The sequence below is a fragment of the Microplitis demolitor genome, chromosome 3, assembly GCF_026212275.2.
Source record: "Microplitis demolitor isolate Queensland-Clemson2020A chromosome 3, iyMicDemo2.1a, whole genome shotgun sequence".
In the NCBI taxonomy this organism is placed as follows: Eukaryota; Metazoa; Arthropoda; class Insecta; order Hymenoptera; family Braconidae; genus Microplitis; species Microplitis demolitor.
In genome coordinates, this window is record NC_068547.1 from 5512009 (window position 1) to 5539290 (window position 27282).

The window sequence follows — 27282 nt, forward strand, 5'->3', positions numbered from 1 at the left end:
CTAAACTAACAGTTTACAATAAGTTAATGTAAAAAATAACTTTTTTTATGAATACTGCTAAGTTCTTACTATTTCGTAATAAAAAATACTCATTTGTTGATGTTTTTCTGCTCAAAAAATTAAACAAACTTCAACATAAAATTGTTTATTCTATTTGAACGTTTTTCATCAAGAGTTGTTACTCCGAGCTAATTGGAACACTTCCATCATAATATTTATTTTTTAATAATTTTCCCTCACCGCATGTAGACTTTTTTTATCTCATTTGGCTTTACAAGATTATAACGAGTTGTCAGACATCTTTTATGCAGCCAGTTGACCGAGAAGTGATCCCAAAACAAATTTATATTTTCCCAGCTTTGTGAAACACTATCACCGCTTGTCATATACATTTTTATTCCCCTATTTTTGTAGTCGCGACCCAAATAATCTGCTCATTCTCATGCGTCCTTGTGACTCTTTTTCAAGGAATATTGTCTCATGCATCTATATTGGCTTCTTTTTATCTATATCTATAAAGTAAATCTTTGTCCTGTGAAAGTTTAATAAAGCTTTTCAAAGACTTTATCGTCATTTGTTAGCATATTTACAAAAAGCTTATCGAGCGATAAAAATTATTAATAAAAAAGGCTCTCATCTTTTAAATTCATGCCACTTTTTATTAATAAAAAATAAATATATATAGTTTTGAAATTCAAAGCTAACAAATTAATTGTTAATAAATAATAATAATAAATATTATAATTTCTTCGAAAGGAAAATAGTTTAAATATGCAGTTTCATACCACCCGCTTGAATCTCAAGCACTGAAATTAAAATATGCACCAGATATTTCAGTACTCATGAATGGATAATAAGGTTAATTACAACATTCTTCAGTTATTCCAAATATTAAATTTTAAATTCATAATTATAATATACGTCTAGTCCTATACCAAATAAAAAACCTTTCGTATAAATAATTAAATATGAATTCAAATTTTATTACTGATATTTTAATTAATTTAATCTGTATGAATGCATTTATATAATTTATAATTAAAAATCCCTTTAATGAATTTTAAATTTCAATGAATTCTATTCAACAAAAGTCACAACGTCAAAGTAAAGAGAAACGGGATTTTTTTTTAATTTTTCTGTGACTACATTTATGAAAATGCATACAGTCAATGAAAAAAAGCTCTTTCATTAAAATGTTTTTAATGTTAAATAAATAAATAAATTTCAAAAGATAAAACCAACAGGTTATTTATCACGGGATATAATTTACAAATAAATTATCAATTGAATAGTATAATGACGGTATAAAAAAAAAGTACATGGAAATGTAATTATTGAATTGTGAAATGTGAGATACTAACAATGCTCACATTTCATTGTTTGTTGTTCGTTAATGAGCCGAATTATTACAAATTGTTAATTATTTATCAATGTATATCACGTGTTCGACGAAAGGGAACGTTTCCCCCTGCCGTCGAACCACCAGACAATGAATTCATAACGAGAACGTCGTTCGTGCTTCATTTTGATAATTGGCAGCCAGTGGAAGCGTGCTACGAATCGTGAGCTCCAATTTGCAATATTCACAAAACACTTTACTTAAATTATTTTTTACATTTTAAACCAATTAGTCGATATTATATAATTTAAATAACAAAAAAGAAAAAAAACCCTTCAAAAATTATAATTTTCACGCAAAAATAATTTAAAAAACAATGAATTTAACTCCCTGTAATCTCGAGTAAATAATTGATCGTGTAGTTTTAAAATCATATATTCTTTCCACGTCATTCGTAATTTTTTTTCATCCTCCATTTCACACTCTACAATGTCCAATAATTGATACTCTCACGTGAGTAACTCGACCGCGAAATTACTACTGTCTGTGGTTCGTCTCATGGGTGTTGTCGCGTAGAGTTGCAAGAGTCGCACAAAAGTAGATGTATGTAGGTGTAGTGAATTAGTTCATTTATGGGCTTCTATGTAAGCTTATACGTCTCTTAAAAGTAACATAAATATATCCATATTTATGAATAGTATGTTCCTACATAAATATACTATTTTCTATATATACATACGTAAATATATAGAAAAGATATTTTGGCAACTTTAAACCCGTGGGGGTTGTACACGTACCAGTTGGCACGTGACGTGCAGTAAAATTATGGAAAATTCATGCAAAACATACAACTCGATAACGTACTCTCAACATATATACATCTCTCGCTTACTCTCTCTTAGCAGCAGGTACATATATATCTAGAGCAATTCATTCGTTCGTCATGTCACTCTTGAGCCTGGCGCTACTGTCGAAATTTGATATTTGCACGTTTATACGTGCAATTTGTCACCAGGCAATCCTATTTATAGGCCGGGAAAAAAAAATAATAAAAGTTTCGGATAGAAAGAATAAAGAGACTTAGGAGAAAAAAAATAAAAAAAGAGAGGGATGAGCAAAATAAAGTAAAATTGAAAAACAACATGTACTGAAGTTGGCGAGTTCGAGATGGTCATAAAATTTCTGGAGCAAATGTGTGGGATCTCACCCCATTTTTCGCATCGGCGTCTCACTGCACACGAGAATAGAAGGGTGGCTTTGTGTGAGGACAGACGACATGTACGAACGGGAAATCCCCTGGATCAGGAAAGAGAAAAAAAAGAAGAAATGAAACGTAAGAGAATAAGAATAAAAATGTGTATTGAGGAAAACGAGGAGGAAACGGGAGAAAAATGCGTTGTCGAGATCCAGGGAAGATGAATGCCGGCGATTGGACCATGACTCATAGTATGACTTGTATAGTCTACGATCTTACGGCCCGTTGCCTCTCGTTCGACTTAACTCTCTGGGATTTCAAGTGCAATGGTGCGAGTCAACTTGTGAGAGACAAATTTCTCGTGATGACATACACGCGAAAGTTAAATTCTTCTGATATAAATTATGTATATATATATATATATTTATTTATTTTTTTTAATATATTTGTATATGTGTGGATAAAGAAATAAGTTAGAGTATTGGCGGAAAAATAATTCAGTCATACAGTGACGCATAAATCTAAAAACTTAATATAAAAGTATATTTGCCCATTTTCGTGACATTATGAATGAATCGAAGGATTCTGCGTGAAAACTTGTTACGAAGGGTGGAAAAGAGAATAGATTTAGATGATTGAACATGAGTCATAAGCTTATATATACGGAGAATAAATTGAGCACAAACGACGACAATATTAAGAATTCAATGACGCAGCACAACTGTCAATATGTTTAGATATGAAATATTTAAGATTTATGCCACTAAGTCACTATCATTTTATATAAAATTTTTTTATGTCTAAATTATGTCGGGGCTATAAAAGTCAAGCTGTCTGTATACAGAAACCTTTTTTATTCGATTCAATAATTTTTTATATAAAATTCCGATCCCCCCAAAATCCTTTAACGAGACATGAAAAATTTTTTCCTGAGGCTTTTATATTTTTAATTTAATTTATAAAGTGGTTTAAGGTATAAAAAACCCGAGGGCATTTATTTTGTCAAGAATTAAATACAAATCCTTACACGTTCTCGTGATAATTATCTCTTTTAGTACTCGAAATGAAATCAGTGATTTTGTTGAAGTAAAAAAGTAAAAGTATCTGAACGTGCATGCTCTCGTTTTAATTTATTTTTAGCTAATGGGGTTTGTCTAATTCGTCGTACTGATTGGTGCGATTGGTATATTGACTCTGGGGATTTTCCCCGCAAGGCAAAAAACCTTAACTAACATGCAAATCAGGTGAGCTTAATTAAACCACAGCGAAACGTACGACTGCAATTGGCATTGCTTCCAACTAGTCAGAGCAGACACTAGAGTTGAGAGAGTATACATGTTGCACCCAGGTTTTGTCGGCGTACTCATCATTTCGATTTTCCGAATCAATTCGATTGTAAAATCTACTAACATATATATGTATATATTTATATATAAATATATATGTATATAGTAGTCACAGCAGTCAGAGTAACAACAATGTCTAGTCCATTGAGCTTTGATAGGGAAAACTTTGAAACTCGGCATATGCCTTTCGCGCAGTTTAAATTAACATCAAGGATAATTTCAAGCGCAAGCTTGGATGATAATTTTGTTCAACTGGATAATTGGAAAGTTCAGTAGACGACAGACGGTTACCGAATTCGGGTCTATACATCCAAAGAAATTAGATTAATTTAGTGGATAAGTGTAGTGCGAGCACTGTTGCTTATTCGGTAGCTCGACGGGCGTCCCCGCAGGGTAAACGGCTGATTAAACCGGTCCTAAATCTAGACTATGTCAAACGGCAATTCGTTATCTAGCTCCAAGGGTGACTAAACACAATCGACATACATTTTACACACACACATACTCACACATACTCACAGACATCTATAAATAAATATATAGATCTAGAACTGGCCTTGATCCTTGACTAACGCCACTTTCAGCCCCCCTTTTTCTATCCAGTCGTACTATAAAAACCAAAAATACTTGACAGACCCTCCGAACTTTAATGTTTGAGAGATGCTATGCATATATACAGGACAAAACGTCGGCTTTCATCAACTTCCGTCAAGCATCTCGTTCGCTTCAGTTTTCCAAACAAAAGAACCTCTTGGAGCCCTCGATAAACTTTTAACAATGAATATAGAAAGACCGCTTCTTTACATAATTGGATTTGTTTATTCATTGCAATTAACAACGCTATTATTACACTGTTAAGTAAACATTACTTTAGCTTGTATTGTTTGGATAAAATATTTATTTAGCTAATAATTATTATTTTACCGTAATATAACTCTTGTTGAATTTTATTGAGCTTAAATTGTATACCCGAGAGGTCAAGATACGCCAGAGTTGTTATAGATATACACTACTACTATTACTCGAGTATCGCATAATTTCTAATAAAGGCGTTGACTCTCTCCTGGTCTCTTTCTCTCTCTCTCTCACTCACGAGGTCTTACTCCGGCGCCAGCAAGATTTATCGGAGGACCACCCGCTGATTAATGAAAAGCTCGAGTGCGGCCAAGGGAGTATCAGGAGTGACAGAGCGTCGAGAAAATTTATAGTTCAGGCAAGATATATTACCTGCTTTTGACCACGCATCGTTTAATTAATACTTATCAACGGCTATTATTTGGTCCCATCGGTTATAAACTTTCCTTTCATAGTTAGCAAATAATTTTCCGAGAAAATATGTTAATAATAATGCATGATAAAATTTTATAAGCTCTAGGAAGTTTAATCACGCTCAATTATTCGCTTAATTTATTCACGAGTCCTCGAAAAACGTCCATGTATTATTCATGCCAGTGCACAGCTCCACTATTTTGGGTCACTTCATTTTTCACACTAAATCTTAACATTTTATCTAGCTTTACTGTGCTGTTAATTACTCTATTTATATTGTTAAATGTTAACTTTTTATTTATTTTTATAATTAACTGGACGTTTGCTCTGGTTTAATGACCCGTTCATATTCAATATATAGCAATTGAATATTGAGGAGACAGTTGATTATTGGCAATCAGCTAATTAACAATTCATTACTGTCTGCATCAATTTTGAATTCGGTTATTTAATGTCTAGTAGTGTATCAAAATTACTCGCACGTTCAAATTTAAAATAAGTATCATCGATATTTTAAAATATCGAGTATTGGTTTTAATAGACAAATTCAGTTAATACCTTAAAATAAGTTGAAGTACCTCAAAAATATTAATAAATAATTTTGTTAGATATTGATATGTCTGAGTTTATAAATATACTTTTATGATATCAAATTTGTGATTAAAATTAAATAAGACAGATAAATATATAAGGCTTTTTGGAATTAACAATGAATATGAATTCGTTTTTTAGTAAAGTAATTATTGATTTATGAATAAACGGAAAATGAATTTCTGCTGAAAGTTAATGTGAAATTAAGAGATCCGAAAATTGGATTGTAAGAAAGTTCGATGGTCGCTGAAGATTTCTTTGTATATTTTTCTACAAAGAAGTCTGAAATTGAGTTCTCACTAAAATCCTTACTTGCGTGTTTATAGATAAGAACATCTGAGTTATTATTATTATTTTTTTTTTCTTTTGAATTTTTTAACGCCAACTCATTTAAAAGTCGATGACATCGACTTTTTTTCACATTAAAAATCATCCCCTTTCTGAGTAAACCTCGTGACTAATTTTTTTTCATAATTAAAATTATGAGTGAAAAACATTCTTTAGTATTGCTACTGCGTAAAAAAAAACTTTAAATTTTAATAATCAACAGAATGTTCAAGAGACTTTTGAATTTTAATATTTCCATTAACGCACGTATAAAGGAATAGATGTTTTGAGCGATTTCTGAAAAAATTATAACTTTGCAGTTACAAGGTTTACCCAGAAAGAGGACGAAATAAAAAAGCAAGATTAATTAATATTTCAATAGCACAATTAAATAAATATTTAAAAAATTTTTGCTCATGAAAATTTTATTTATATAAAAAAAATAAACATAAGATTTTATCTCCACTCTGATTTTAGTTATAAACTTTAAAAAACTACTAACATTGAAGAAAGCTTGCTGGAAGCTCAAAAGGCTTTTAAAAAAACATCTGAGTAAAAAGTGCCCGAGCTAGTTCTATGAGATCAGCAGAGATAAAAAATATAAGCCAAGTCTTTTTCAGTCTCGTCGAGTTGGATTTAAAAAGTTTATTTTTATTTTCTGTAAACAATAATTCCGTTTGCTCTTATTCTTTTGCTCAAAAAATATAAATTATCATTACCATTGTCATTATATACGTCAAAAACAATAAATAACATAACAATCCAAACATGATTTGATTCAATAAATTTTTATGAACTTATTCAATCAATCTGTTTGTTCAGTTTCCGGTCCTACGTTAATTGTAATAATAAAACTCTAAAAACAACAATTATTGATACGTAAAATAAAACGTTAACTTTTAAAAAGAAAATACCCAGAGGATAATAGTTTCAGTAAACAGTAAGACAGCACAGAGTAAAGATAAAAAAGAAGTCAATAAGAGAATGTTTACAGTACACATCAGCAGAGAGTAACCATCCAACTTTTTGATAAAGAACTATACCAAATGGTCTCTCACTAATCACTTAATCACTTCTATCCAAGTTAACACTTTTTTCGACTCGATACTGCAATTTATGAGTTAACTTTATTTATTTTTATACCGACACTCTTGGTGAAGTGAGAACACTAAAAAGTTTTGTTTATCGTTCATTGCATTGGCATGTTGAGTCGAACGATTTTTCCCTGCGGATATCTATCAAGAAGCTCTACGCTTTTCTCTCCCATTACCGGCATTACGTCCATTAGACTGAAATCATAGACGTCCATTTATAAAGCCAGTGGATACCGTAAGCTTAAGCCGACTGCAAGGATAAATTAGTGTTTTTTTTTTTTTTTCGTTTTTTATTTTAAATTTTCCCTCGAGATAAAATTTAAACAATCGATTTTTCTACCAACCGCATAGCGGGAACACCATATTTTTCTTAAACTTTTATTTTTATTGTTGGTATTTTTTATTTGTTTGGCACAAGGGTTGTTACCGTTTAAAACAGTGCATTGTATATGCAGTTAGCCAATCTACCGTATAAATTCTTTAGGAAAAGTTAAAAGCCGTAATAAACTACAAGCGAAAGAGTGACGTCGCGGTTATTTTAATTAACAGTACTTGCTTGGGCTCACCTCACTCTGTATATACTTGTAAGTTTTTTTTATATTATTTTCCTCCTTCTTTATTTTAATTTTACTTTTTTTATTCTTTCTTTCCTCTTTATCATACGCCCTCTGTGGTAACCCCTGACACCACCGCGAAAAGCTTTCTGCTTCAACAACCTAGAATACTTAATCTAAGCTGACTTAGCAGAGGCTGCTAGTTCTAGGCCGCGCATCATTGAACGTGGAGGAAAAATTAAACTACCCCTTCCCCGTCATTTGCTACTCTGATATTTTTTTTTTGTGCCACGTTATCAATACTCTATCGGTTGATTATAAAGTGCCGTGTTCACAAAAAACTAGATCAATTTATAACCGGCGAGTGTTCGGAAAATGTGGCAGTAGCTTTTTATTTTCGCTATTTTTAAAATACTAAAGATAAAATTTGAGTAAAAAGCGTAAAACTATGTATATTTAACTTTTTATATCAATGATAAATTTTACCTTGAATAAAAAATTAAAAATTTCATCACTATGTACTCTGTTAGCTTTCAACATCACCAACTTATTCAATAAAATATTGAAGTACCTAAATTTAGACTAGCAGCGTTAAATTTACGATCGATCAATTTAAAGCAGACGTATTAATATTCATTTATTAAGTCCGTTAGAAGTTGCATTTCTATTCTAACTTACTCTGGAGTTATATTTTCAATTAAATTATACGGACTCAGATGTAATTAATAATGTAATTATTGTAATTATGACTAAATTCAAATGAAATCCTCTAAATACTGAAAGAATTAAACATTAAAGATGCGAGATAAATTTAATACTGCGAGTCGAAAGCAGACTCGAGAATCATTGCAATTTTGTTAGCCGATTAGTGAAAAGAGAATTTTCAATAGAAAAGCTTTTATATAAAAGATTTTACTTGAGATCATTATTAGTTTCTTTAGCTACTCGTTCCTTGATTCAGAATAGGGTAAAAGAATTTAATCTATCTCTCGCAGAAAGTAACGTCCGATCTTTGAAGATACCTTGTCTGCATCGTTGAAAGTTTGCTTCTTCAAAACTCGTCGTCGACTCTTGCGGATTCGTGTACCTGGCATTCAGTTTCCCAGAGTAAAAAGAAAACCTAAAAACCATCCTCACCATTCGCTAAAAGACCTAGTATTTCAGAATTTTTTTTTTTTTCTATTTTTCCTCCGACGTTTTTATCATTTCTATAGCATCTTTATCTCTTTTACTTCACCAGAAGACCCTTTACCTAACATTAACCTTAAAACTTATCTTTACTTTATTTATTGCACAAAATACTTGATATTACTATCATCGTCATGTTTTTAAAAATTTTTTTTGTTAAATAAAATCTAAGTAATGTACAGCGTGGCGATTTTTAAAGCCAAGTTCAATCTCGTCAGTTCACCCTTCACCATTTTTCATTTAGCTTTCTCTTTGATCAAACCATTTCACCTAACCATTCATTCAGTAACTAAACACACACACATACACACGAGATATACTTTTACTGATTATCGTTGATTAATCACTTTGCATGAAAGCCCTCGAAGCGCCACTTATTAGCCCTTGAAAACATACCCACCATGAATAAAGTATTGTATGATGCCGAGTGTACGAAAAAAAAAAAAAAAAAAAAAAAAGTAAATCGTGTATGTAAGTGAATTGGACGGCGCTGGTCTGTTTTTTCATTCTCCCCGATAAATTTATGTCCTTGTTCAACTACTGGTTGGCCGGATGCCTGCCTACTGGATATGTATTTTACAACAATGAACGAATTTTGTCCCCGAGTTCGGTTCTGGTGAATGAGAATTGCCGCGGGACTAGACCAAAAACCCGTGATAAAGAAATGAAAGGAAAACGGGTATAAATGATGGTCCTGTGCCCACCACTACTACCACTGACAACCCCATCATTCCGCGGCTTCCTCCCAGCGATACACGCGACCGTTATTACCGTGGGCGTGGTAATTTAAGCTTTTATATACCCTCGACAATTGGATTGTAAAAGAGATGACGAAAAAAATCTTTATTCAGGATTAAGAAATGTCCTCAAACCAATTGATCGCAATTATTTTTTTTACATCCGTATTTTTTTTCTTTTGTAAATCATGTTATAATAGACTGTCACTAGTCAAAAAAAATGTATTATTTATATTTTTATTTTTGAAGGGAAATAAAATTAAATTTAATTCTTTTGGTATTTATAGATTTTTCAACGGCGCAGATAAATTTTGAAAAAAAACCTAAACAAGGGATTCACGATGACGTACAGCCATCTCACGGAGCACGAGACAATTAGCAGTATAAGTGGTTCACTTAGCATCCAATAGATGGCAAGTTAGCTAGTTTCATGACTAACGTCTATTCTGAATTTATTCTCGCGGCTGTGCTCGTTAAACAGCCATCGAATAAATTACAACTTGTGCCCAGATGTTTGCCCCGACAATCGTAAAACGTGGCCAGTAACTCGATGATCCTTTAAGACTTGTCATTATATTTACTCGAAACTTACCACAATTACTTGACATATAATTTAAAAAAACGACCGATTAAATTTTAGAAAATTACCCGTTCTTACTTATGTTCAAAAACATCCCTTACGTTTATGACTTTTAATTTAAAAACATTTTTTTTTTTTTGTTACAACTGATAAATACTGCTACGGAGATCTGTGGTGGCAGTATAGTCACGGAAACCTGAGCTGTCACGAGTCAACCCCTTCCTCAGTTGAGTAACGCGAAGCTTTAACACGCACCAAAGGGTAGTAGTCACGATTCCGTGAATCAAGAAAGAACAAAACAATACATTCAAGTATATTTATATCTATACATGTATAAGTTTATTTATCGCGAATAACGGACGTACGTCGTGCAAACGAAAATTAAGTCACGAAGGGATGGATTTTCAGCTTTCATCACGGACACGAGTAAAAGATGCCGTCAAACTATAACATCGAGCACGAGGGGATGAAACGAATGGATCGAGTACATACATATAGATAAAGATATAGGTATAGATATGGATGTATATATAATGGAAGGATTAATAAGTGGAGAGGAGAATGAGGAGGAAAACCGAGTAAAGACGAAGCTAAAGCAACGGGTCATTAGTTGGACATGTTAATCCCGAATACCATTAAAGTTGGAACGCAGCGACAGTGATGACTCTCCACGAGCTCTCGAGTTAGCTGTACTGTAATCAATCAAGCTAATGCCAGCTTCAAAGAAGGTACTCGGTTTTTTTTTTCTAAAGAAGTACACCATTATATATATATATATATATATATATATATATATATATATATATATATATATATATATATATATATATATATGTATACGAACAAAAAATATAACATCGAGCAAATTAAGTTGCTACATTACTCGTGGTACGGATCGAAACACCGAATGAGCAGAATATCATGTGCTTTATGTATTTTTTTTTAATTAAAAATTATATGTACTTTTTTAATTAAAAAATTTTTCAACCATATATCTTTAACTCCGTAGTTTTATTGCAATTATTTGAGATAAATAATAAAAATAAAAAATATATATAAATTTGGGCGAGTTGGTATTTACTGTGTAATTTAGCGCGCTGGTATAGATAATGGAATTTTATATTTTCTACGGTAAACTACTGGAAACGGTAAATATACACATGTATATATTTATTTATTTATGGTTTTTATCATTCGTTACCCATACACAACTCGCAACCCTTTAAAACAGTCGATTGAACCTATCCCCCAGGAGGAACTTTGATGTGGTTTTATCATCCCCTCCCGATTGTTTGCGGTGTATTCGGTCGCATTTCAAACTCAAGTAAACACCATACTCGGGTGTACACTATTTTTGAATTCTACAACTGTACAAATATGAATAAATGTGTGTTTTCTTTTTGGTTAACGATCATACAAAGTGTAGTCGACTTTATATAAAGGTAACGATAATAAAAAACAATGAAAATAACTATTAACAAGTGAATAAATAAATAAATAAACAAACAAAAACAGTTACCGAAAACGTATCGTTTATATTTCGCTTCAACAATAGGCGATGTTATTTTTTTAACCCCAATGTAAAACAATATCCAAACATTGATTACTTATCACTCACCCTCGGTAACAAGAAAACAAAATGGTGAAAAAAAAAAAAAATAATAATAACAATAATAAAATGTGTATGTCTATTAGTATCCGAAAGTTGAACCTGTCACCGGTGTTATTCATTCGAAATAAATCAAAAGTTTGATACTACTGTCAAACAACTTTGCAAACGCACCGGCTGTTGATAAAATATTGCGTGAAACGAACACAAAAAACAACAAAACAGCATATAGCGTACACAATAGGCAGGATAAAGAAGGAAAAAAAAACAATTTACGTACAACATATAACGTATAACGGAGAATGACATGTGACGAGGAGATGTAGAGTGACAAGGACGAAATCATAGATTCGGTATATGTGTACACTCGAAAATTGCAAATCAATTCGAAATGTATCCAACGGACTATTAATGCATGCAAATAGTTGATGCAATTATTGAAGCGTGCAATATGTCCACAGTATTCCGGTAGGTTGAATCGACCAATAATTACTACTTGTCAGTACTAGTGTTCAATATATATATAGACATTATCGGACATGTGTATTGCGAAAAGGTAAACGAAAATGTAGACATGCCACTCCAATATACGAATCTCAACTGCTTAATGTCAATAATCCCAACAATGATAATGATAATTAATGCGTGTTCTACAAAGGACTAATTCGTTAACCAAAATAAAGTTAGGGGTTGTTAGAATTTGAGGTAATTAATTTGAATGTAAGAGAGGAAAACTAAAAAATAGACTACCCACGTCGCACAACTGGTGGTTTTGATGCAGTAGTTTTAGAGCTATGGATATGATAGAGATTCACATGAGCTGAGCATTGTCCTAGTAGTGTAGTGGCCATATATAACAGAGATATGGGGGTAAGTCCAGTCGGCAAGATGAAAGAACCGCAACAGAGCAGAGAATGAAGGCCAGAGGCATCCCCAACAGGATCTAATGTAATTAAACGGCTTACAACTGCCCGAAACCCATTCTCATATCCAGCAAGTAAAGTCTGCTGTAGTCCGTGTGTGTATGGATCTTTTTGGGGAAAGAACTAAAGCTAATGTGGGCAAAAACCGAAGCCACCCTACTTCATACAGGATAACCAGTTCAAGGACCCTCTTTTATTTCGTTGTGATTCACGTGTCGTTGATTATCAGCCTGGAAGCATTTCTACCTTTTCAATTTGTTAATTTAATTTTCAAATATTCCATGACTTTCTGCTGCTACTCCTGCTGCTACTATTATTATTATTTTTTATTATTATATCCTTCCACCGGCAGCTCATAAGGGGATTAATATTTTATATCCTCTCTTTTATTATTTTTTGAATAATATTTTATCAATGATAATAAAATATAATTATACGCAATATATAAAAATAAATAACGATATTTTTATATTACAAACTGCTGTATGAAAATGTCGTTACCTAGTGGAAAAAAAGGTTTATTCTATCTAGTGGATGATAATAAAAAAATAAAAAAATGAATATCCAATATTCTCTTGTAGAGAAAAGAGCGGTGTGAGAAAATGCCGATGAAAATATTCTCTGTAATCCGTACCAATGGCATGCGATCAAAAGCAAAGTGCTCTCTATCAGTTCGAACAATTCAGCAATCCATTTCATCACACACCCCCGAAAAATGAAAAAAAAAGATGATAATAATAATAAAATAAATAAATACAACAATAAAGAGCTAAATGGAAATAAAAAAATGTTGAATGGTCGTTTGGGTTTTCGCGGCCTCGTGATTCTTGATTGGCAGTCTGTTTTCACCCCATACGTTGTTCGAGGGGGTTTTAAATATATATGTGTCTGTAAGTGTGTAAACCGGGAGAGAAGTTAAATGTTTTGTATATGGAGAAATATAATAGAGTTAAAAACGCAGCGTTAAACCACACCAATGCAAAACCGCTAATGACATGCACCCTAAAAACTACTAGTTATTCATATTTCTTTTACTTTTTTTCTCACATATATTCTATTTACATATATATACATGCATATGCAGAAAGTTTAGGTATGAACAATTTCTCGAATTAACTCAAGTGTAAAATACTTTCACTTTGAGCAACACACTACTCACTAGCGCTCACACTATACAATTTAGTAATTGCAAAACGGTGTGTTCACTTAAACACCGGCATTATTGCAAAGCAGTAGCGTAAAGGTGAACAACGGCGAGAAAAGCGATTTTAGTCTCCAAGTTTCTTCATACACGCAATTGCCGATTGTGAATATTATCAGCATTTCAGAGTCATTCAATTGTACTGGGGAAGCCAAATACAAATCGAGCGTAAACACACGAGTCTCTTTCTTCCTTCCTCTCTCTCCTAAATATACTATTCCATTCTAATCCATATATCCATATACACACATATATATATATATATATATATATATATATATATATATATATTCTATTTTATACCCTATCATAACCCGCAGTGTCTATACTTCCCGTTGACTTTAAACTTTTTTTGTTTACTCGTATTTTATTTTTTCCATTTTCCTTTGACGCCATTCCGAGATATCGTGAAATTGAATATCATCGGAATAATCGATTTTTAGGTGTTTACCCAGCAACACAAAGATATATATCAACGCAAAGAGAATAACGGACATAAAACGAACTATAGGAAAGAGTGAGAATGAGAGAGATAAAAAAAATGTGTAGGTGTATTGGAAAATAAGGGAGTGGAGGGAAAGTGTCGGTGAGCAGTAGTGACTCCTCGTAGGCATGGAGAGTGGCATCGTTTCACAACCCCTGCCGTTAGTTTACACGCGCCACTGGCGACTATGTAAAATCGAAGGGTAGAAAAGCATCTATACAAGCAACCGTCGATGTGTATGCTCACTCTCGAATCGTAAAATTTTGCATTTTAATTGCAATCCAGCAACAAACGCGTCGCGACGTAATTGATGCCGTTGGGACAATACAGAACCAGGACCAGGACTTTTGGTCTCTGGTGCTTCAGTAATACAATATACTGATGTGTATCCACTGTCTTTCTTTAGAGTTTTCTCTGTTTCTTCCATCGGTGATGTAACCCGCCCCAACGCGACGATGGTTTTTGATAACTCTTTGTCTGGAAGCAAATTAATTGTCGGTATACACTTGCTTGGATATTTTCATGGGAATACACATAAATATTTTCACTCCGTTAACCTTTGATTCACTGTAAAGTCGGGTTAGTCGTGGGGTTGGGGAAATGCGCAGCTTCATTACGAAATGTCTTTTTCGAACCCACTGCTCATAATAAAATGTCGAGTCCCACAAAAAAATAAAAGTTTTTATTATCTTATGATGATTATATTTAGTTCCATTGTTTAAAACTCGGTGTATTAATTTTATGTTTTACTTTCTGCGTAGTTTTTATCGTAAAACTATAATTTTATTTTAAAATTAAAGAGTAAAATAATAATTTAAATATTGTAGTTGATGGATACTTGTTGAAATATAAATTTTCCACTCTATTATTCTTTATATAAAAGAGGAATAAACGTTACCTACTGACTATAAAACTAGTAAGCTGTCTGACGCTTACGGGTTATTTTCACTGGCGCGTTGTAAAATTTCATCTGTACTTATAAAACAATATTTTAACGATCAAAAAAAAAGTATAAAAATTCATAACATAAAGTAGCTATTTTTTTTTTTTATCAATATAATATTTAGTTTACAAGTTTTGAAGTTTTAAGAAAACTTTGACAATCATATTGCAATTTAACGACAAGTAGAAAAAATATATACCCTAGCGGGCGAGAGTAGAATCGATGCGTTTCTGTCCTGTCGAAAAATGAAGGGATGAAGGGATAAACAATTTGAGTCAAAGAGCGCCTGAAGTCGAAAATACATTGAGCGATTTGTTGGGAATGCAGGGACAAAAAATGAAATAGGCATAAAAAAAATAGAGAGAGGGAAAGAGAGACAGGAAATAAATAAAAAAAATAAAAATGATGGAATGAGAGGGACAGAGCATTCTTGAGCTATTGGAAAAAGTTTCTTCTTCAACGATAATTGAATTCATTCTCTCGACTTGGCGAATCTAGCGGTAGTAATGCGACATTGATCAAGTTTTTCAATTACGTAGTGAACACGCAGCCTGAATCAGCATGATTACTGAACCACTGGCAAGAATAAAGACAGAGTATAAGATAGAGATGAAAACTTTTATATAAAACTTTTCATTTCTGTCTTTATTTTATTTTTATTAACTTTATTAATGTAATGACTGCGATTTTCTCTCATCCGAATGTTATATAACTACACTGAATATCTCGATGTTCTTCCGCAACACAATAAATTAACAAATTGTTAGCAATATACTGGTAAGTGGTATAAATATTTCATGACCGCTATAAGTACATTCGTTTAAGGAAAAATGATTTCTTGAAAGTGCTATCGAGGCTCTTTACCAAATTAAATATCCGCTCGACAATCTCTCAGAGATATTGCACTTCCAAAGAAGCTTTTATTACTTTACTACTTTCGTCTGATGTACATATATAAAAGTTCTTCACCACTGATGATGTATCACACCCCCGTTATGCCCTTTGTCCCGCAGCAACTTTTATACAGATATATAATACCAACCCCTAAATCGTCTTTATGGAACCCAGTTATGACCAAGCTAAAACGTGAGCATTCATAATGCTGTGAACGTGTCCCATTCGCTTCTCTATATTCGTTCTGACTCACTTGCTTAACAATATCTCAATTAGATTTTATCCTCCGCCTACTTTATTATCTATCAAATCTACCGCACCCCATACTCAATGAAATTCATGAAATATAAAAAGTTTCAATATCAGTATCAATAGAAATATTAAAAAAGAAAAAAAAGTAAAGTTAAAAAATAGTAGAAAGAAACTAGATCGCCATGAAAATCATATATAAAAGTAAAATACTCTCAAAGTGAAAGAGGAATATTTATTTTTGCTCGAATCATAACGATGATGTATACCTCGAAAAATTTTCATTTTATAGAATATTCTATTCTCATTTTACGTTTTTCATTTTCTTGCTTTTTTTTACGAGCATATATCATTTCTGTACAACTAAAAACTTGTGAAATCAAAGAAGAATTTTTTAATAATTTTTTTTTTTTTTTTTTTTTCATAGACGTTCCGTTTAATATTTACTACTACAAATCCTACATCCTACCCAGAAGAAGTATTCAAAAATTTTCTAAACATAATACAACAAATGAAATATTTTTAATCAGTGTACACGGAGAAAAATGTTGGCTCTAAACCTACCAATTTGTATTATGCAGTCGACCAAACTTGAAACAGAAATTAAAGCATTCAAAGACTTATTATGCTCTTATAAGAAATTATTATGCCCCATGACAATTATTACAATGTATGAAAATAATTGTTATTAAATCTTGTCGATGTTCCTCGCACGTAGTAAGTATTGTGATACAGCATAATAATTTTTTTGATGCTTCACTTCCTGTTTCAAGTTTGGTCGACGGCATAATAAAAATTAATATGTTTAAAGCCAGCATTTTATTCATGGCACTGTTAAAAATCAGAAATTAATTCTTACACAAAATTTATTGGGATAAACCGAATAACTAAAAAAAAAAATTACTCCGCGTACGAACTAAAAATAGAACTTTAAACGGCAAAAAAGTTCTGGTCTAAATTTCGAATAAAATTTTTTTCGGGTAATGTATTTAAAATTTTGAACAATTGTATTGTAGTGTACAATAAATATCAGTCGCTGCGAAAATAATTTTTTTTTTTTTTAACTATAAAAAATGTTTTCTCTACAGACTGAAATGTTTACTCTGAGCTATAAAAAAATTAAATCCATTAGAATTTCAAGATTGAAACCTCAATTGCAATATATTTTGGCAATTAAAATAATGCATTGTATATGTAAATAATATTATTGAGTGCAAGTATTTTAATGAACATAAATTGTAAAAAAGATTAGATGTCAGTCAGTCTGTGTTAACTTAACTTAATTTAATTAGTTTGTTTAATACAAAAATAAAACTCCCGCTCGATGTAAGATTATCTATACCACGCTTAAGCCGCGTGTACTCCACGTGTACGTTAATTTTATTCGAGTGTTTAAATGAATTAATATAAAATCAACAATTTATTCAGCAGACTAAGTAGAAAAACAAAATATTAACTGAAGAATTAGCAGACATTATTTTTACGATACTTTGAGAAATATATAGCTAAGGATTTAATGTATTTAAGTAATCCTTGTGTAAATATTGAACATTATCAATTTCTAAACATAATTAACTTCTTAGCATAAATATATATAAGACTGACACTCACTTTTAATAATAGTAACACTGTAAAACAATAAATTGATAAGATAAATGAATACGAGCGTATCACAATAATGATTTATGTTAAAAAAATTCGAAATATTTATTATTTTTCTGACGTTTTAATAAATGATAAAGGCAAAGGAATAGTATACGAGAGAAAATGAAATAAATATAGAGAAGAATTGTTTATTTGGGCGAAACCAGTACACTTATAAGATAGTTAGTACAAATTAGAATTCCAACGTAAATTACGCAAGTGCATTCCGTACTAATGAACTAATTAAACTGAGGAAGATATTTTCAGGAGATTGATAGCAGTACTGAATTTAACTTACGAAAAGCATACCTCTAACTAGCCAGAACTTTACTTCAATAATCATATAGCCAACGCAGCACAGCACAGCACACACACACACTCATTCAAGATCGCCACCATACAGACACACTTTTGCATTATCTTCTCCAGATGATAAATTCTTCATTGTAAAATGGAATTCAATAAATCCTGCCGACACGGACCAAAGCTCGGAACGTACGCTCCGTAAATTTCATAAATTTTCTCACTTCCCATTAACGATATCTCCGAGAATCTCTAATTCAACCTGAATCTGTCCTTTATTTTTGTTCTGTCATATCAGTTTTACTATTATTGTTTATATTAAAATTTTTTTTAATTAAAATTTCATTTTGTTTTTACTTTTTTTCGTAACTAAAGACAATAACATCGGTATAGTCGTTATAGTGATTTAATTAAATTTGCTGATTTAATATTAACTAGTTAATGGCAATTATTTAAATTCATTTAAATTATTTATCGACTAGTCAATTAATGAAAGTTTCCGACTAATGAAGGTCAATTGCTCTTAATTTTATTAATTTATATAACTTGCACACAAAGTTTGAAGCAATTTTAATCCAAACCTATCATCACTATTAATTTATAGTTACGGAATAATAAATACTTGAAAACTAATCGAGTAATTAATTTTAAAAATTTAAGCAATCTTATAAAAGCAATCTTTTGCTTTTAAGGTGTATTAGATCACTTATAAATGAGAAAAAGTTTAAAAATTAAAGAGTACTTAAATTTAAAGGGTACTAAGGTTTAAGGAACACTTAAATCTTCGGAATACTTAAATTTAAGGATCCCGTAAATTTTAGTCATTGGTGCGCAACCAACCTTTAAACCGAAAATAAATGTTTTAATATCCTAATTGACTTTTCTTCATCACTAAATTAGAGTTCAAGGATATATATTTCGACCTATTAGAAGAGAGTAGGACCATTTTCGGGGTATGTAGGTACTATTGAAAATCAAAAGGCTAAAGTTTGAAGACCTCCATCTTGACAGTTTTTAATGAACGACACAAACTAAAGAATTGAAAAAAAAAAAAAAAAAAAAAAAAAAAAAAAATTGCTGTCAACTGCCGAAACTGATTTGGCTAAAAGTTTCGAAACATTAATGGAATGAGGTCATGAAATATTTTTGTGAGTTACTTTAATAGATTTTTACTCTCTAAGGCACCCCGTTATGCCCCACTTTTCAATAAATCCAATAAAAACTAACAACAATGCTAATGCTATTAATAATTCATAATAATTTTTTATTTATAGATGAAAAAACAATGACGACTATTTTAAAATTAAACTTCAGCTGTAGTGTGGAATATTGATTTCAAAGCTTCAATGGAAAAGTTTCTCACCGCTCTGGGAATACCAGCAGACGTGAAAATCGAATCACTACTACACCAGTGTATCCGCAATCTCTTTCTCTGAGTTTAATATATATATATATATATATATATATATATATATATATATATATATATATATATATATATATATATATATATATATTATCTTTATTCAGTTGAAACAGAAATTCGTATAAACTGTCTAAAAGTTCAATACACATATACATCGCAACTGTCGTTTATCTCAAGCTAAAATTTCGTTAACTCTCTTTAGCAATGACTTATTTGCAACACGTTATATATCTATACAACTAGTATTAGTATCAAGGTATAAGGAAAAGTAAAGAGCAGACTTTGCCGAGTTATTTAAAAGTCACTGTTAAATTCGCGACACGTCTCTAGCTTACAAATTTTATTCGTACCACGTTCTTATACTGTATATATACCATTACTATATACCTACAAGTTGAGATGAAGCACGAAAATACACCGGTTGTCACACGCTCTGTTTGGTATTTTTACAAATCAAAAAAATGAATAAAAAATATACATTTTCCCTCGGCACTGAATCCTTTTCAAATTCTCCTTCTCTCTGTCTCTCTCTCTCTCTCTCTCTCTCTCTACTCTTATTACTAATTCTTGGTCTTGATAAATTTTACAGACACTACTTAGGAAGAATTGTGTTTTCCTCAATAAACTTTGTGCTGATTTTTATTTTTTTTTTTTTTAATTTCCCGCTATAAAAATTTTCAATTTTCCGTGGGGAAAAGTTATTGGTTTCGGTCCGATCTTTGAAAATCGAATTCATCAGATCTTGACGTTTTGAGATCTTAGAAAGCTACTCAGACTATTTCCGGATGGACCTCCGTGTGTGTGTGTATGTGTGCAAATTAATTTTTACGGTACGAAATTTTTGGAACGAATCATCCCATTTAGACATACGTGGTGGCAATCGAAAGGGCTCAACAACACTTAAGTCTGATTAGATTTTAAAATCGATTGGTCAAGTAGTTTACGAGTTATACGAAAAATAAAAAAAAATAAAACGTTTATTAAAACTTCTTTCGTATATAGAATTCAAATCACTTTCGATTTGCCTCAAAATATAATCGGTTCAAAGTTTTGGTGAACGATTTTGATTGCCGCCAAGTAAATTCAAATCGGTTGATTCGTTCCAAAGATATCGTACAACAAAAATTAATTTTTTTCTTTAGCTAAATATGTTTTTTAGTCCAAAAGAAAATGATAAAAGCAAAGAAATGAAAAATGACTAATAATAAGCTCTTTAAGCTCGAAACAGCGCAAAGTTTTGGGGTTGATCGCAGGGTCAACCAGTTTTCAGATTTTTTTGTAAATAAAAAAAAAATATTGATCTCGTAAGTTACGGAAATAAATGATTAAAATAAACCAAAGTCTCGAAATTAATCACACTACAAGCTGACACACCCTATCCTTTCCAGCATTACTGATTGTTAAATAATTCGATGCGATAATGAAGCCTGTCAGTGTCATTTAACGATCTGACGTAACTTTTACAGTAACATCTGCTAATGAAGATACCAGATTCTTTTCATTTATCGTAAATGGATTGAAAAATAAACCAGGATTGAGAATAACATGAGTCGCCAATTAGCCTCGGGTATTTCCTTGTAATTTAGTTAAGGTTACGGATATATGTTATATAAAATATGTTATCGAGAATGAGGTGAACGCAGCAATAATAATCGATAAGATCGCAATATTGCAGCGTGTACGCGAGTATCATAATAATAATGGCATTGATATCGTAAAGAAAATCGCCGCTATCAGACGCGATTAATATCAGATAACAATTAATTCTATACAATACCGAAGACTTGAAAATATTTAATACCCAAATGAACTTTACTTCCCTAAATACATTATTTTTTAATTCAAGACTGGACTAAATACGTAATCTCGATCATTTATTCATTTTGACTATCAAAAAATCTAAATAAAATTTTTTGTGACATATATGTGCACGTATAAACATGAGTGACATATTAATCTGTTTTCTGATGAACAAAACGTGTCAAGAAAGTAATTTGTTACTATGTCCTAACCGTCGGTTGTTGCCACGGGAATAAATTATTGACAGTTTATAAACCGGTTTTAAGCAGTGAAGTCTTTAATTTATTCTCTAACTCTAAAATGTTTTTTCCAATTGCGTAATTAATACCTACTCCCAGTAAATGAGATGTGTCATCATAATAAAGTCAACGGTTTATGACGAGCCTCCAGTGACCCACCACTTGATCTCACCAGTAATTCTTTAACAACTTCAATGTCATGTCATTTTATACTTCTCAAGTTCTCAATATCTCAATAATAATAAACTTATCGATTATTAACAATTGATTATTCAGCAAGATTGTTTTACCTTGTCATTAAAAAATTATCATTTAATACTATTGTACAATCATATTCAATAATTATGAAGTAAAAACAAATTACAAAGTATACTAAAACGACGATTTCTTCATGATTTTGAAACTGTTTTTCACTTAATTGCTTTTTTAAATCAATACTACTAAAAATAATTAGCATTCATTTTTTTTCCTTAAATCATCACTAATGTCTACTCATTTAAACTGACGTAAATATTTTCCTCATATTATTTCCCATGCTAATATTTATTTATTAAATATAAATATAATTTACAATTATAATTTTTCGAGTTTTTTTCTCGAGAACTTCCTTGATATTTTCAATAAAAAAAATTATTATCAATAAAATAGATAAAATTTTATGCATTTCCTTACTTGTGATAGCGTTAAAAAATTGGCACTGAGAACTTAAAGACACTATTTTTCCTATATATGCCTAAATACAAATTTTTCGTCGGTTATAATCTTGAATAATAAAAAAAACTTAACTGTACGCGATTGTTTTTCGCAAATAAAAATTCATGAATAAACATGACAATATAATTGGGCAAAAAAAATGCAGATAAAAAATAAACCTTCAGCGTATAATTCTAATGCAATAAATGTACTTAGTAACGCGAGGTTACGTCTCATTATCATTATGTTTTTAACGTCCTCGTCCACCTCTAACAATTGCACATCCATGGGAAAATATAAACAATGTTTCGACACTGTCATCTAATTATATCTAAAGATAATATGAAATAAAAAATCTATACTGCTGCCATTATTATTATTAATTAATTTAATTAATTAATAGATTATTAAAGTCAAGGGTGAAACTTTTAGCATTTGATCCTCGTTTTATAATTAATTTCTTTTTGTTTAGCCAGACGCAAAAATTCAACGGTTTGATATGGACTTATTTATAATATTGCTCAACAAAATTTAATAAATATGATTACAGTGAGACGTTAAAAAATAATTTAATCTAAAAACTCCAATTTATATTGAACTTTATCTTCAACAAGGTTATCAGAATTGTCAATAGTCGTTATTATTGTGTAGATTATATGTGTTAGTGATAAAGAAACAATAATAATTTACTGCGACTCAATAAGTATAATCATACGGCCCGACATCTATCTACACACGCGATTTATAAATAGTTGAATAAAAAAATAAATTACACTGCGAAAAATTAATAATATAAGTGAAGAAAAAAATGATAATAATTATTTTTTTTAAATACTTCTCCAACAGATTTTACTTTAATCGTTAATAATTCATCGACGTAATTATTCACCCGAGTATAAGAGAATTAATTCAAACGTCACTTGCAGCTTGTCTATATAATAAGAGCTTAAAACCCTTTTGCAGCTTATTCTACGAGGAAAATTGTCCAGACATTCCAGCAATTAATAATAGTTTTCAATTATGCAACACTTTATTCTACCTAACTATATATTTATATATATGAGTGAGCAATTGATTAGTAGACAAAAAAAATATTTTAATTGAAACTTCATCAGATGTTTATATTTATAAAAAATTTTAATTGTATATCTAAAAATAAATAAAATTATGCGCGGTAAACACGTTATATAATATGAAAAAAATTGTTTGAGGAAAAATATAAGACATAGTGTATTTTAATTCAACGTGAAATTATCGACGATATAAAAAAAATAGAAACTAAAACAAAAATGCTTGAGGCAGCGTGTTAATAAATGAACAATTGATTAATAGCCAAAAGACATATTTAAATTGAAATGTAATCAGATATGTCTAATTATAAATAATTGTACGTCAAGAATTAATGTATACACTGTAAATAATTGGGAGTGAACTCGGAGTGATTACGGATTTAATTTAAATGTGCACTCACTCCAATTCAGAGTTTGAATATTAAAATAAACGTTTTTTAGCAGTGAATTCCACTCCGAAGCCGATTTTCAACATTAAATTAAACTCCCCTTCGGAGTGGATTTCACTAATTAAATAAATAAATAGTCATCTGCTCCGCATTTACTCTGGATTAACTTCGCGTTCACTCCGATAATTTTTTACAGTATTAATAAAATTATACCGCGAAAAAAAATGTTTAAGGAAACTCATAAACAGGTAGTATTTTTAAATTTAACGTCAAATTGTCGACAAGACGTTAAGAGAAATAGAAATAAAAAGTTAAAAAAAAAAATTACAAGACGGTTAATGACTGCTATAGCATTTCTTTTCTTCCGAGAAGGCGTATCCGTGACTCTGACTTGAGTTTGTTCGTTACCTGAGCGTGATACACGCAATTTTGACGGTTACTGTCGAGACTACTAAAATAAGCCAACTCTAAATGTATCTATCCTTCATTTTTGACGTAAACAGGACAAATATTTATATAAATATATTTTTAAATACCAAATTTAAATGTCAATTCTACAAAAAATATTCTATAAATTATTTATTTTCGCGACAGGATGTGTTTAATTATACGTATTTTTATAAAGACATTTAAATAAAAAAAATAATTTCCACGTTTGTTCGTTATCAAACAAAAGAAAAAAATTAATCGCTGTATTTATATTCACTTATACCACAGTTAAATAAGTTAAATTCTACATATTTTAACGTGTTCCTGCATCGTTATTACCGTAATTTGGTATCCTAAGTAATGCAAAGTACACACTTTTTATGTCTTGTAGTCTTATCTACACAATGAAATATTTAAAAAATAATATTTTTTGTTATATTCATTTAACTTTAGTATTAAGATTAAAATTATACGATTTTAAATGAAATAAAGTAAATTTATTGATAGTACGTGTTTAAATGAAATTTATATAGATAAAATTAAAATTTCTCAATTGTAATTCAACCAAATAGTAGTTCACGGTAAGTCGATTTTTAACCTTGCGCCTGAACGTGAGAATAATTTGAATTTTTCATTGCATTAACGTTACGTACTTACCTATTATCATTCCAAGTGTATCTATAATTGTCCGGAAATAATTATGTGACACATATATCAGCGTTCGCGGTGAACTGAAATAAAAAAAAAATAAATATATATATATAAACATTTAATTATAATATTTTAACGATTCATTAACAGTCAGAGATAATTTTTAAAAATTTATTAATACTAATTTTAATAAATTATAAATATAAATAAAAAAAAGAATTAACGTCACATTTAATGTGATTAATTGTTTGTTTAATTACACATTCGCCAGACCACATTCCATTCCAATAAATAACTGACGTATCATCAAAGTCTTTATAATTCAATACTATACAATAATCTTTCCATAACATTATAAATAAATAACTCAAGTGTCACAAGTTTTAAATCCACTGTACACTTATTCCAGCCCATAAATTAAATAAAAAAATATGTGATATTTTTTATAAATATTTCGAAAATTTTTATCTTATCAAAAAAATAGTTCTATAATATTTTAATGAGAATTTAATTTCCTACAAAAATGCTTTTGACAAAAATATTAAAATTTTTGGTGGATGAAAAGTTTAACGCAGAAAAAAATTTTTGGGACGCGAAGAACTTTCTTGCTTCAATAAATTTTTCTAATCCTAAGAAAATTTTTATATTTATTTCAAATACAAAATTTTTCTTTCTGCAAAAAAAAGTCTTTTTCTGCGTAAGCATTTGAAAACATCAATAAAATATTTTTGACTGCATAGTAATTAAATTTAGTAATTAAATACTACAATTAAAAGTGTATTATATTTTTATTTTAAAAAGAGTGTAAAAAATAGTTAATGCCTCCATGAAATTATATGTATATATATAGCTGAAAATTTTCGCTGTTACTTTATTGCGAAACAGATTAATGACCGGCCATCATCTGACTTACGATATTATCAAGATAAAGAAGTCACTTGTACGTCGTTACATCATAATTGCTGTGCGAGTGCAATGCCAATGCCGATGCGCCTCGTTGTGTCGGGTACATAATGTTATGTGCTACGAGCACCTCGTAACGTACATCTGAAAATCCCCACAGCTAAATTCCACTCTGCTTCTATACTACTCCCGCTGGTGGAACAACTTCTCTGATTAATTGCAAACGTAACGACTTGAGAGGTAATTTTTCTTACAATTTACAGCTGGCTAAATGACTCGTCACGTCGAAAATATTCGTTATATTATTATTAATGCAATTTACATATATCAAGTGTCTCACACAAAGTATATTTATTTTTATTACTCAAAGTAATTACGCAGTTTTATATTTTTTCTAGCATTAAAGAAATAAATTCTATAATTACTACAGATTATTATTTTGAATTTTAACCCCGGGATTTTTAAATTTATAATTATCAATTTTAAAAACGTCTAGACTTGTCTTTACATTTAATTAATTTTAAAAATATTTTATTGACATGAATTAAGTCTAGTTTTTTTTTTCTTATATTTTCAGCTTTATCCAAGATAATAAATTTATATTCAAACGGATAAAATAATCCAATTTTACTCTCGCGGCTGGGGGTCGAGATCAATTCTTCAGTTAAAATCAATAATGTCGTCCAATCAATTGTAATTCCTCCACGGATCAAATCGTCATACCAATCATTTAAATTTTTCCATTTTCTACTGACATATATATCCTCAATAATAGACCGCCTGAACGTTAAAAATATTATATCGTCTGTATTATATTTAACAACGGTGTTTTTCCATCATAGTTTGACGATCGAGTATCTAGACGCGACGTCCAGATATGTGTAGCAAAAAAATTAAAAAATCAAAAAAGTCTTACAGACGTCAAAATAAATGTCACAGATAAAAAAATTGATATCGATTTTATGACACGAGGTGTCTCTTTGTCAGCCATCTAAAATTTGAACAAAGTTGTATTGCTGTTTAAAAAATCAACGGCAACCGCGCAGAAGACACTAATTCGGTAGATAAAATAATAATTTAATAACGATAATAAAAGTTTCTACAAGAATGTCTGTTATTTGAGAGCAAGTAAAATTGATTAAATAATTAAAAAGTATTTCTCTTGCAAGACCGAGAGAACAAGGTACTTCAAGGATCAAAGGTGTGTTGGCG

General features: G+C 30.6%; 1 long non-coding RNA gene across 2 annotated transcripts in view; it reads right to left on the reverse strand.

Moving 5' to 3' along the window:
• The window catches only part of LOC103580714 (uncharacterized), an 83694-nt gene that overhangs the window by 43024 nt on the left and 13388 nt on the right, over positions 1-27282 (reverse strand). For both annotated transcript variants that reach the window (XR_549607.2, XR_549606.3), the window contains exon 2: positions 25174-25247. This is a non-coding gene — a long non-coding RNA (uncharacterized LOC103580714). The remainder of the gene's footprint in view (positions 1-25173; positions 25248-27282) is intronic.